At 48.8% G+C, this 11,987-nt stretch overlaps 1 protein-coding gene across 2 annotated transcripts in view; it reads left to right on the top strand.

The window, feature by feature from the left end:
* Nucleotides 1–7,403: 7,403 nt before the first annotated feature.
* The window catches only part of DUPD1 (dual specificity phosphatase and pro isomerase domain containing 1), a 44,100-nt gene continuing 39,516 nt past the window's right edge, over nt 7,404–11,987 (top strand). The window contains exon 1 of one of the 2 annotated variants that reach the window (XM_032256496.1): nt 7,404–7,699. The gene's annotated coding sequence lies outside the window, so the exon portion shown is untranslated. The remainder of the gene's footprint in view (nt 7,700–11,987) is intronic. The other variant, XM_032256495.1, reaches the window with a different exon arrangement.

Below are 11,987 nucleotides of genomic sequence, written 5' to 3'. Positions count from 1 at the left end.
AAATCCATGGGGAGATTTCAGCCCCCATCGGTTTGTTAATTTAATCCTCTTTAGGGGTGTCTTAGTCCATTCAGAGCTACAACAATGCATCGGAGTTGAGGGAGAGTGAGAAAAAGCACAGCAGTGACTGGCATGAATTGTTTGCTTAGGACAAGCCAAGAGCTTTATATGCATTCTCTTATTCGATCCTCACCATAAAGCTAGAGATGGAGCCTGTTCCTGTTCCTGTTATTATTTCCAATGTAAAGATAGATGAGCTTGGAGAAGTTAAGGAATTTGTACAAGCTTAGAAGTAAGTGGCAGAGGCAGGATTTGAACCCAATTCCTTATGTTTGAAAATGCATGTCCTTCACTCCTCCGCTTTCCTGCCTCCCCCATGCAAGCAATCACCCTGTCAAGCCTCATCAGGGTCACTTTGATGCACTAACAGGCCGTGAAGAGGAAACAGCCATCTATCTGTAAAATAAACAAGTCTTGGCATACAGACAGAGATGCTAATAGAAACACAATCAACCGATTTGCTGAGATCACTGACAGGCTTGAGCAAGGCATTTATCCCTTGGGAAAGGCAGAATTTGGGGAGGATCTCTACCCATAGCCCCTGCTGTGGGTCCTAAGTGCTTCAGAGCTCCCCAGAAGACTGACAGCGGCTTTCCCAGTGTTTCGACAGCCAGGGAGAGAAATAGAGGTATCAATTTCAGGGAAACATCCTGGTTCCTTATGCCTTCTCACCAAACACAATGTCCTCACATAGCTTAGCAATTAGAGTCAAAAGTGACAGCTCCACAGCAGACGTGACCAGGCCAGCCACCAGCAATCTCCTTCGAGAGCCACTGAAACCTCCAAAGGTACCCACACCTAGACTTTAGGAATTGTGGTCAACCCAGGCAGGGCAGGAGGGAAGGTGTGTGATCATGTGAGGAAACTTGTCCTCTTGGTGAGAGGAAGGTAGGTCAGGCCTGTACTGGAGGACAAATGGAAGGCCCCACCCCATATTTCCATCACCACACTGACTTGTCCCATTCTCAGTGATCTAGACCTGGGCTGTCCGGCATAGGGGCCACCAGCACTGTGGGGCTACTAAGCACTTGAACTATGGCTGGTCCAAATTGAAATGTGCTATAGATAAAATGCTCACGGAGTTCAAAGATACAGTGTGAAATTTAAAAATGATGTCAAATATCTAATTTTTCATATTGATTACATGTTGAAATAATATGTGGAGCATATTTCGTAAAATGTATTATTAAAATTAATTTCACCTGTTTAATTTTAGGTGTTTTTGTTTGTTTGTTTGTTTTGGGGGGAAATAGTCTCACTATGTTGCCCAGACTCAAACTCTGGGCTCGAGTGATCCTTTCCCCTCAGCCTCCCAAATAGTTGGGATTACAGGCATGTGCCACTATGCCTGGCTCTTTTTATTCTTTTTTTTTTTTTGAGATGGAGTCTCACTGTGGCACCCAGGCTGGAGTGCAATGGCGTGATCTCGGTTCACTGCAACTTCCACCTCACAGGTTCAGATGATTCTCTTGCCACAGCCTCCTGAGTAGCTGGGATTACAGGTGTACGCCGCCATGTCCAGCTAATTTTTGTGGGGTTTTTTTGTTTTATTTTTAGTAGAGATGGGTTTCACCATGTTGGTCAGGCTAGTCTCGAATTCCGGGTTTCATAATCCCCCTGCCTCGGCCTCCCTAAGTACTGGGATTACAGACGTAAGCCACTGCACCTAGCCATTCTTTTTACTCTTGAATGTGCCTACTAAAAACTTTAAAATTGTATACACAGCTTGCATATATTCTATTGGACAGTGCTGCTCTGAAGGATCAAAAATAAAATGAATGACTCATTGAATTCAAAGTAAAAAAAAATATGAACATAGTCTTTATTGAAACCAAATTAGGCCAGGCACGGTGGCTCACGCCTGTAATTGCAGCAGTTTGGGAGGCAGAGCCAGGTGGATTGCCTGAGCTCAGGAGTCTGATACCAGCTTGGGCAACATGGTGAAACCTCGTCTCTACATAAAAATGAAAAAAAAAAAAAAAATCAGGCATGGTGGTGCACAGATGTAGTGCCAGCTACGTGGGAGGCTGAGGTGGGAGAATTACTTGAGCCCAGGTGATGGAGGTTGCAGTGAGCCAAGATTGTGCCACTGCACTCCAGCCTGGGTAACAGAGCAAGACTGTCTAAAAAAAAAAAAATTAAATGAAAACAATAAAAACCTAAAATTATTTTCAAATAATTTTTGAGTTCTTTTCTTTCTAAGATATTCAATGTTTCTATTAAAAATAAAAAGAAATACAATTATTGACTATCAAAGTTTTAAAATAAAATGATCTAAATGAACCTGAAAATCTTAACTCATTTTTTTGAAAATTCTGTTAAATGTCATAAAATTTTGTTATAGGCTGGGTGTAGTGGCTCATGCCTGTAATCCCAGCACTTTGGGAGGCTGAGGGGGGAGGATTGCTTGAGCCCAGGAGTTCAAGACCAGCCTGAGAAACATAGGGAGACATCATCTGTACAAAAATTTTAAAAATTAAGTGGGTGTGGTGGTACACAAATGTGGTCCCAGCTACTTGGGAGACTGAGGTGAGGGGATCAACTGAGCCAGGGAGGTTGTGGCTGCAGTGAGTTATGATCACACCACTGCACTCCAGCCTGGGTGATAGAATGAGACCCTATCTCAACAAATATAAATAAATAAATAAAACATTATAAAAATGAAACTGTTTACAAGTCTGGTAGCCAATGTAAAGATTGTTATTATAGCTGTGTGTGGTGGCTCATGCCTGTAATCCCAGCACTTTGGGAGGCTGAGCCGGGCGGATCACCTGAGGTCGGGAGTTCAAGACCAGCCAGACCAGCATGAGGAAACCCCATCTCTACTAAAAATACAAAATTAGCCAGGTGTGGTGACACATGCCTGTAACCCCAGCTACTCAGGAGGCTGAGGCAGGAGAATCACTTGAACCCAGGAGGTAGAGGTTTCGATTAGCTGAGATCTTGCCATTGTATTCCAACCCGGGCAACAAGAGCGAAATTCAGTCTCAAAAAGCCGGGCGCGGTGGCACGTGCCTGTAGTCCCAGCTATTCGGGAGATTGAGGTTGGAGGATCTGTTGAGTCCAGGAGTTTTGGGCTGTAGTATGCTATGCCGATCGGGTGTCCTCACTAAGTTCGGCATCAATATGGTGACCTCCCAGGAGCGGGGGGCCACCAGGTTGCCTAAGGAGGGGTGAACCAGCCCAGCCAGGCCAGAAACGCGGAAAGGAGCAGGTCAAAACTCCCGTGCTGATCAGTAGTGGGATTGCGCCTGTGAATAGCCACTGCACTCCAGCCTGGGCAACATAGCGAGGCCCCGTCTCTTTAAAAAAAAAAAAAAAAGAATTGTCATTAGGCATTACACTCATTACATCTAGTCCTACATATGGGGGCTTTAAAGAACACTATGGGGCCAGACGCGGTAGCTCATGCCTGTAATCCCAGCACTTTGGGAGGCTGAGGTGGATGAATCTCCTGAGGCCAGGAGTTCGAAACCAGCTTGAATAACATGGTGAAACCCCATCTCTACTAAAAATACAAAAAATTAGCTGGGCCTGGTGGTAGGCACCTGTAATTCCAGCTATTTGGGAGGCTGAGGCAGGAGAATCACTTGAATCTGGGAGGCAGAGGTTGCAGTGAGCTGAGCCAAGATCGTGCCATTGCACTCAGCCTGGGCAAAAGGAGTGAAATTCCATCTCAAAAACAAAACAAAACAAAAACTTTGTGAACTGTGTAATATACCAAAATATTTCTCATCTATTATGCAACTGTCAGAATACCATGCTAATTCTGGAGCGCCCCCAGAACTGTGAAGTGAAACACAGACACCATGATGCTCAGTGCTACCACGTCCTTTATACTATCTGAATCGACGAACTTGACAAGTAGAATAAGCTCTCTTTCTTGGCTGGGAAGCCCTTCCACAGTCCAAATTCTCCTAGTACTCCAAAGCAGTATCTACCTCCAAGGTCAGTGGCAGCACGGCCCACCAACCTTCATGCAATTCAGATTTAGAGACCTTTAGTTTTGAGGACACAGAGCAAGAGAAAGGGAAAAGCATTCTCTGTGGCCTGTGGATGGTTTTAGTTACAAAAGTGGTAAAGTCTTCTCCTTTTTTTTTTTTTTTGAGACAGAGTCTCGCTCTGTCTCCCAGGCTGGAGTGCAATGGCTGAATCTTGGCTCACTGCAACCTCCACCCCCCGGGCTCAAGTGACTCTCCTGGCTCAGCCTCCTGAGTAGCTGAGATTACAGGTGCCTGGCACTGCGCCTGGCTAATTTATATATTTTTTAGTAGAGGCAGGGTTTCTCCATCCTGGCTAGGCTGGTCTCGAACTCCTGACCTCAGGTAATCCACCCACCTCGGCCTCCCAAAGTGCTGGGATTACAGGTATGAGCTACCACACCTGGCCAGGTATTCTTATTTTAAATGTATGTACAACAAAATCAACTCTTTTTGGTAAGCAGTTTTACTGACAAATGCATCTAGTTCTATAACCACCAACATGAGCAAGATTACAGAAAGTTCCAGCAAAGCCGGATTTTTTTTTTTTTTTTTTTTTTGTAGGGACAAGTCTTGCTATATTTACCAGCATTGGGTATTGGCAGTTTCCTGTTCGTTTGTTTGTTTGTTTTTGGCCACTCTGATAGGTAGGTAGCAGTATCTCAGTGTGTTTATGTTTGTAACCTGTGGGTCCTCTAAAAAAACACAAGGACAGGGTCTCTTATTTCCAGGGTCTAATGATGGTTCTATTCAGAAGAGTTAAAAAGTTCCCCTCTTGACCTGGCTTGGTGGCTCATGCCTATAATCCCAGCACTTTGGGAGGCCAAGGTGGGTGGGTCACCTGAGGTCAGGGTTTGAGACCAGCCTGGCCAACATGGTGAAACCCTACCTCTACTAAACATACAAAAATTAGCCGGTCATGATGGCACACACCGGTAATCCCAGCTACTTGGGTGGCCGAGGTGGGAGGATGGCTTGAATCCAGGAGGTCGGAGACTGCAGTGAGCTGAGACCGCGCCACTATACTTACTACACTGCAGCCTGGGTGACCAGGACTCTGTCTCAAAAAAGAAATATTCCCCTCTTGAATAGGTGTCTTCTCCAGGACAATGCTTGGGTGGGCTTGTTGAATGAGAATCGGGGGCACCCTAGGCTTAGCCTGCCTTGGAGACTGAGGCTAAGAGGGAGCTGGAGCTGAGCTGCTCTGCATGGTAATAGGAGGACTCTCTAGCCTGTTGAGGCACTCAGCTCTAGACGGGAGGCGAGAGATGACAACTGAAGAAAAAGGAGGGCTGTGACAATTGCACGTACAGAGAGGAGCCTCCTGAACACGGCAGTACACAGACAGGCCTTGGAGATGGAGCCCAGCCAATAGTTTTCAAAGAATGGGGAGGTTGAACATTGAATGTGGAGTTGTCTCCTTCTCTGTGCAGTCCCTCTGCCCCACACAAAGCCTTGGGCAAGTGATGGAGGAGTAATAGAAGATGGTGGTGTCAAGCTTGGAATGAAGTTGCAGGACTCAGAGGCCACAGTAGAATTGACCTTGGAGAAATAAGAGCCATCCTACTATTGCTTTCCCAGGGGGAAAACAGTCCTCTGAGATGCTGGAAAGGGCTTTAGACTTCCTGCAGCATATGGGCCTCCGTTTCTCTTGCTTTGCTTGTTTTTTTTTTTTTTAATATGAAGGAAGAGAGAAGTGCAGACTTACAGCTATTGGATCTGGCCTCTGGGTGGGTAGGGAGGCCTCTCCCCTGGGCTCCAGCTGGATTCAACCTCCATGCATATTCAGGTATCCACAGGGGACTAAGAGCCTCTGGTTCTCTATCCTTGTCACCCTCTTTTTGGCCTATTTTGATTAGTGAAGGATTGGAGGAGAGGTCATCAGTCTTCTGGTCAACCACATTTAGGTTCTACTCTACTGGAGGTGATAATCCAACAGCCCACCAAATTCTCCTCTTGGCTTTGTGTAAATTAAGTCATTGAACGTTTCCTGGATGGTGTGAAATATTCTCTCTCTCAATTATCTAGCTTGCTCAGATGCTTTAAATATTTGATTTTTGCTCCCTGCTGAACCTACATCTTCAGAGCTCCCTCTTGCTTCCTCAGCCCTTGACTGGGGCTGGGGCTGCCCCCTAGGCTCCCAGCTAAGAAGAAACCCTTCTGTCTCTTTGTCAATTCCAGTATCTCTGACTCCCATAGTTCTTGGGGTAAGTGCAGAGGGCCTTTCGACCTTGCTGTTTTGACTCCAGCACTTGACAGCAGAGATATTTGGACTCTGACATTCTGTCTTCATTGTATACTCAGATTCTGTGTATTTGCCTTGGGAATTTTCTTCACACCAAGAAATCAATAAGAGCTAAGTCACTTAGTAGTTTTGCAATGAATAGTACTAGTAGAAATAATCATAATCACTAGAAATAAAACTGGCAGTAGTTAATGTATCAAATTGTGAGGAAGATCTTTGGTTTGCTGAATAAAGTTGCAGAGGACAACATAATGACCCCAAGGCAAGAAGATTGTGTTAAGTGAAGGATGTGGGAGCCTGGTGCCTCCTTCCCTACTTTTCCCAGTCCTTCACACACTAAAGCATGCCCCAAAGAGGGTGACAAGGATGGATGTGAATGGAGAACCACATCATTCATTATAAGGACCTGTAGCAAGCCCTGGAAAGATTTTACTAGAAAATTAGAGGAGACTGGGTAGGATTTTGCCCATCTGTATTAAAAAGGGGTAGCTACATTGGTAGGGCTTGGTGGGGGGATCCAAGAGCAAAGAATACTAGAGCCATTGAGGAGGGAGGTTGACAGAAGAAAGGGCCAAGAAGAGAGACCTTGGGATGACTGTTAATGATGGGTAACCTTAAATATTCTTTTTTTTTTTTTTGAGGCAGAATCTTGCTTTGTCACCCAGGCTGGAGTGCAGTGGGACAATCTTGGCTCACTGCAGACTGTTAAATATTTTAATACCACTCCACTCTTGATCTCATTTAGTCCTTGTAGCAACATAGGAGGAGGATATTATGATCATTATCCTCACCGAAGCCCAGCATGGTTGTGTGTGTGCTAGGGTCTCACTGGAAGCCATATAGCACAAACCCTCCCAAGCTGAGAGTCTTTCTCAGAGTTTCATGGATCACCCTGTGTGATGTGGCATCCATTCCATTGGGCTCTCAGAAATGGCTCCACAAAGTCTCGGAAAAGGCTGGAATAGAGAGCTCTTCCCATGCTGGGCACCCTGGCCCTCCCATGAGCTCTGTGCTAGTGGGCAAACCTCCCCTGTTCTAGCTGTTCTGGAACAGGGCTCAGGGCAGGGCCTGCAGACACCTGGCCTCATCCATCCCGGGAAAACAAAGCTGGAAAATTCCTGTCTGTCCCTGCCCTGGCGGCCACATGTCCTGCCTCTGTGGCTGGGCTGGGGACAAGCATATGGGCTCCAGGTACAGGGCTGCCTAAGTCAAGGGTTTCAGGTCTCACTGGTGAATCATTTTGCAAGCAGATGTCATAGGTCTCCTCATAGACTGGACAGCACACAAGGTCAGCGTCAGCAGATCTGACCCTAAAAATAGGCCGTCTGTTGCCAGTCAGGGTGGTTGGGTGTGCAGCCGCCACATGCCCCACGGACCAGCACCTCCTGAGCCAGCCAGGCCCCGGCACACCCAGGTAAGGCCCTGGGGTGGGGAGACCGGCACCCCTTGGGTTCAGCCACGTATTCTTTGGGGGCCTGGGTGTGGGGATTAGAAGCCCCTTTTCCATCCTGTTCCTGGAGCTGTGGGGAACAGCTGACATCCTTGTAGTGTGAAAACCTTCTTGCTGTCCTTTTTCTAGAGACGCCATGGAATTTTCTCCATGTCCCCTCTCCAAATCTGAACTTCCAGTTCAATGACCATTTCTAAAGGATAATGGGACAGATTAAAGCTTATCAGGCCCTCGAGAAGCATTGGATGCATTGTATCATATTTCCCATTCTGAGGAGGTTCCACATTTGTCCATTTAGCCAGTAAAGAGGGAGAAATCTCTGGGGCAGGAGGGAGAGAGGCTCTGGAGTGGCTTGGGTCCTGTGTAGGGCAGCACCAACGACAAGAAAGTACTTAAAGCTCCAGGGATGAGAATTCTCCCTGTGTCCTGGGTAACTTGAAAGCATCATTTGGACAGAGTGACTGGTTTGGAAGTATTTCCTAGTCCTGGTGGGAGGATGGGGCTGCGGATGACGCTGCCGTGGTGGAGATACGGGGGCTCGGTCGTGAAGGATCAGAGTCCTTCACGGACCAAGAGTGTAGGCGGCGCCGTGTCAGGGCAGAAAGCTGATGGAACTGCGTTTCAGACCAGGTCTCTCCCACTAGACCCTGGTGCCCTTGTGCTGTGGCCCCAGGGGTCCCTTCATGGGCCTAGAATCCAAGAACTGTTGGGCCTGGGGGCTCTGATTGTTCAGGAAAGTGGAAAATGCTCCAGGGAGCGTGAGGAGAGGGCCACGAGAAGCTTGTCTGGAGAGGTTGCCACACTCACGGCCGCCAGCACCTGGGGTCCCTGGCACTGGGTGTTTCTTCTGCTGCCCCCACCTGTAGCTTGTGGTCCCTCCTTGTTCTTGCATGAGAAAATCGTTTGGTCCCAAGGACAAATCCAAGGACCATTAACAACGCTTGAAGGGCTTGAGCTGAGTTCTTAACAAGGAACGAGCGTTGGGCATGGAGGCTGCGGTGGACGTGGGGTGGGTCTGAGGAGACTTAGTGGGAGTGAAATGGGAAAGGTTCCCTTGTCCCCCTGGAAGTGCGTGTGATGGGCATGCAGCTCGCTTCTTCAGTGCCCAGCTGCTCAAACCTCTAGGGGAGCATACAAGCTGTGGGACTCCAACACCACGGCAGTGCCTAGGGGTGAATGTTTATAGCTAAAGCTCCAGTGGGTGTGCGTTACGGGGTGCTTTTTTAGCTTGCCCTCTGTGGGTGGCTTGTGTTAACCAGCTCAGTTAGATCCCCTTCCTTATCACAGGACAGCGGGATTTCTGTATGCCAGGGTTCTTGCCTTGGTGTACTGGAAGAATTGGCTTGGAGAATGACTGCAAGGTTTTATTGAGCAGAAGTAGATCTCAGCAGAAGTGGGGGGTCAGAACGGAGATGGTTTTCCCATGCAGTTGGGCCACTCAGTGGCTGACTCTTCTCTGAGCGCTCTGGTCAAACTGAGTTGTTCTGTTGCTGGTCGATGGCTGGTCGCCTGCCACTGCCTGTTGGGCGTGATCTTCTGCCGGCATGCTCTTGACAACACGCCGCTGGTGTCTTCTATGTGTTCCTCAGGACATCCAGCCTGTTCTGTGTCTCAGGGATTTATAGGCACAGGATGGGGGCGTGGCAGAACAGGGTGGGCTTGGGAAATGCAACATTTGGGTGCGAAGGCAGGAGTGCTGGTCTTCACCTAGGTCTGTGGGTTGGAGCCCTAGCCAGGGACCTGCCTTTCTCTACGCAGCACTCCCCGACACCCCTCCGGTATCAGGAGCTCACTTGGCTCTGAAGGATCTTCATGGGCAAAAGCAGACCTGTGCTGAGGGTGAGGAGACGGGCAGTGGTCCTCCACCATCAGACAAGCTGGAACCCCTACTGCGGACATTTCAGTTGTGGCCAAACCTGGTCCTTGGTTGGGTGGGAACCTGGGTTGGGTGGGAACCTGGTCCTGTCTGCAGGCGGCGCTTCCATGGCTGTTGTCAACCCCACAGCAGATAAGGGGCTGAGGGGAGGCTGAGGGGAGGCCCTGAAGGCCAGGGGCTGGGCTGTGAGCATTTTCCAGCAGCCCCAGGGAGGCCCAGATGAGTCCACCGGAGCAGGAATAAGCAGCCTTGAGGACAGGTGGTGTTTTCTGTGCTATGTGCCTGGCACTGTTCCAAGAGCTTTCCTGACAAGTAGGAATCATTTGTTCCTCATAACTGTGACAGCTCTATGAGGGATGGACAGCACAGCCCCCTTTCAGATCCGACACAGAGACACAGATACTAAATGTTCTGCCCAAGGTCATGCAGCCTAGCCAGGGGCAGAGGCCGGAGCCCACTGTGCCTCAGAGTCTGGGGTGTGGCCGCTTTGCCCTGGTGCCCCTCAGCGGGGTTGGGGCTGGGTGGCATCTCACCCTCTCCTGCTCTTCTCAGTCCCTAAATTCCAACCAGGGCCCCTCTCCCAGGGAGGCCCGGCCTGGAAACAGCCACTCCAGCCTCCCGGGCCAGGAGTCAGCTCTACTTGTCCTCTTTGGCCTGACTTCAAAGCAGATGATGTTTTCATTTCCTCTTCTGGTGGTCATCTGTGTTTCTGGGCCCACCCCTTCCACAGTAACGAGGAGGTCAGACCTCCTAGCAGCCTGGCCCAGAGACCAAAGACTGACTAGCTGGGGAGAGTCCTCTCTCCTGCTCTCTGGCATGTCATGGGGAGGCGATGGGCCTTGTCACCCACAGAACAATGCTTAGGCTCATGAGTGCCCAGCTTCTCCATCACAGCCTCCCTACCGAGACCTCTGACCCGGCCAACTGCTCTACTCACTCTTTCCTATTCTTGGCAGGGAACATAACTCCCAGGACAGCTGGGAATTCCCCCCCCCCCCTCCCGGCTGCCTCCTTGTCTCTGCTCCCTGAAACCCTCTTTGAGTCCATGTGGATGTGCCAAGGGCTTAGATGATATCATTTAATTTAGCCACCAAGAAGGTGAATGTTATCTCCATTTGACAGATGAGGAAGCCGAAGCCCAGGTAGTGAGACTCCAAGGCCTGTGAGAGCCATTTGCTACAACTTCCCATGACTGTGCTCCACTCTGGGGAGGGACGCATGCAGAAGTGAAAGGCCCAGGCATGCCCTCAGGAGCTTTGTGACCAAGAATGTAGTGAAGTATCTATTGCGGTGGGTTGGGATGTGGAGCTGTTGGGTTGAGTCCCATTTACACCCCTTACTAGCCTAGTGTGTTGTTTCTTAACCTCCCCAGCCCTCATTTTCTCATCTGTAAAGTGGAGACAGTTATTCCTACCTAGAAGGTTTTTTTTTTTTTTTTTTTTTTTTTTTTGAGACAGAGTCTTGCTCTGTCACCAAGGCTGGAGTGCAGTGGCATGATCTTGGCTCACTGCAACCTCCACCTCCCGGGTTCAAACGATTCTCCTGCCTCAGCCTCCTGAGTAGCTGCATCTACAGGTGCTTGCCACCACGCCCGGCTAATTTTTTTGTACTTTTAATAGAGACTGGTTTCACCATGTTAAGCCAGGATGGTCTTGATCTCCTGATCTCATGATCTGCCTTCCTGGGGCCTCCCAAAGTCCAAAGTGCTGGGATTAAAGGCATGAACCATCAAGCCTGGCCTCTTTTATTTTCCTGAGACGGAGTCTCGCTCTGTCGCCCAGGCTGGAGTGCAATGGCATGATCTTGACTCACTGCAACCTCCACCTCCCAGATTCAAGTGATTCTCCTGCCTCAGCCTCCTGAGTAGCTGGAATTACAGGCACATGCCACCACCACTGGCTAATTTTGTATTTTTATTGGAGGCGGGTCAAGCTGATCTCAAACTCCTGACCTTGTGATCTGCCCACCTTGACCTCCCAAAGTGTTGGGATTACAGGCATGAGCCACTGTGCCTGGCCTCTTTTTTCTTTCTTTTTTTTTTTTTTTTTGAGACAAGGTCTCACTGTTACCCAGGCTAGAGAGCAGCAGCATGATCTTGCCTCACTGCAACCTCTGCCTCCTGGGTTCAACTGATTCTCATACCTCAGCCTCCCTAGTAGCTGGGATTACAGGCATGCACCACTATGCCTGGCTCTTTTTTTTTTTTTTTTTGTATTTTTAGTAGAGACAGGGTTTCACCATGTTGGTCAGGCTGGTCTTGAACTCTGATCTCAAATGATACTCCTGTCTCGGCCTCCCACAGTGCTGGGATTACAGGCATGAACCATCATGCCTGGCCACTATCTAGAAGATATTGAGAGTAGATAATCACTGGCA

Source organism: Sapajus apella, unplaced genomic scaffold (genome assembly GCF_009761245.1).
Source record: "Sapajus apella isolate SASKATOON/1434 unplaced genomic scaffold, GSC_monkey_1.0 scaffold94, whole genome shotgun sequence".
Classification (NCBI taxonomy): domain Eukaryota; kingdom Metazoa; phylum Chordata; class Mammalia; order Primates; family Cebidae; genus Sapajus; species Sapajus apella.
Note: the sequence above shows the minus strand (reverse complement) of the source record. Positions and strands in the feature narration are given on the sequence as shown.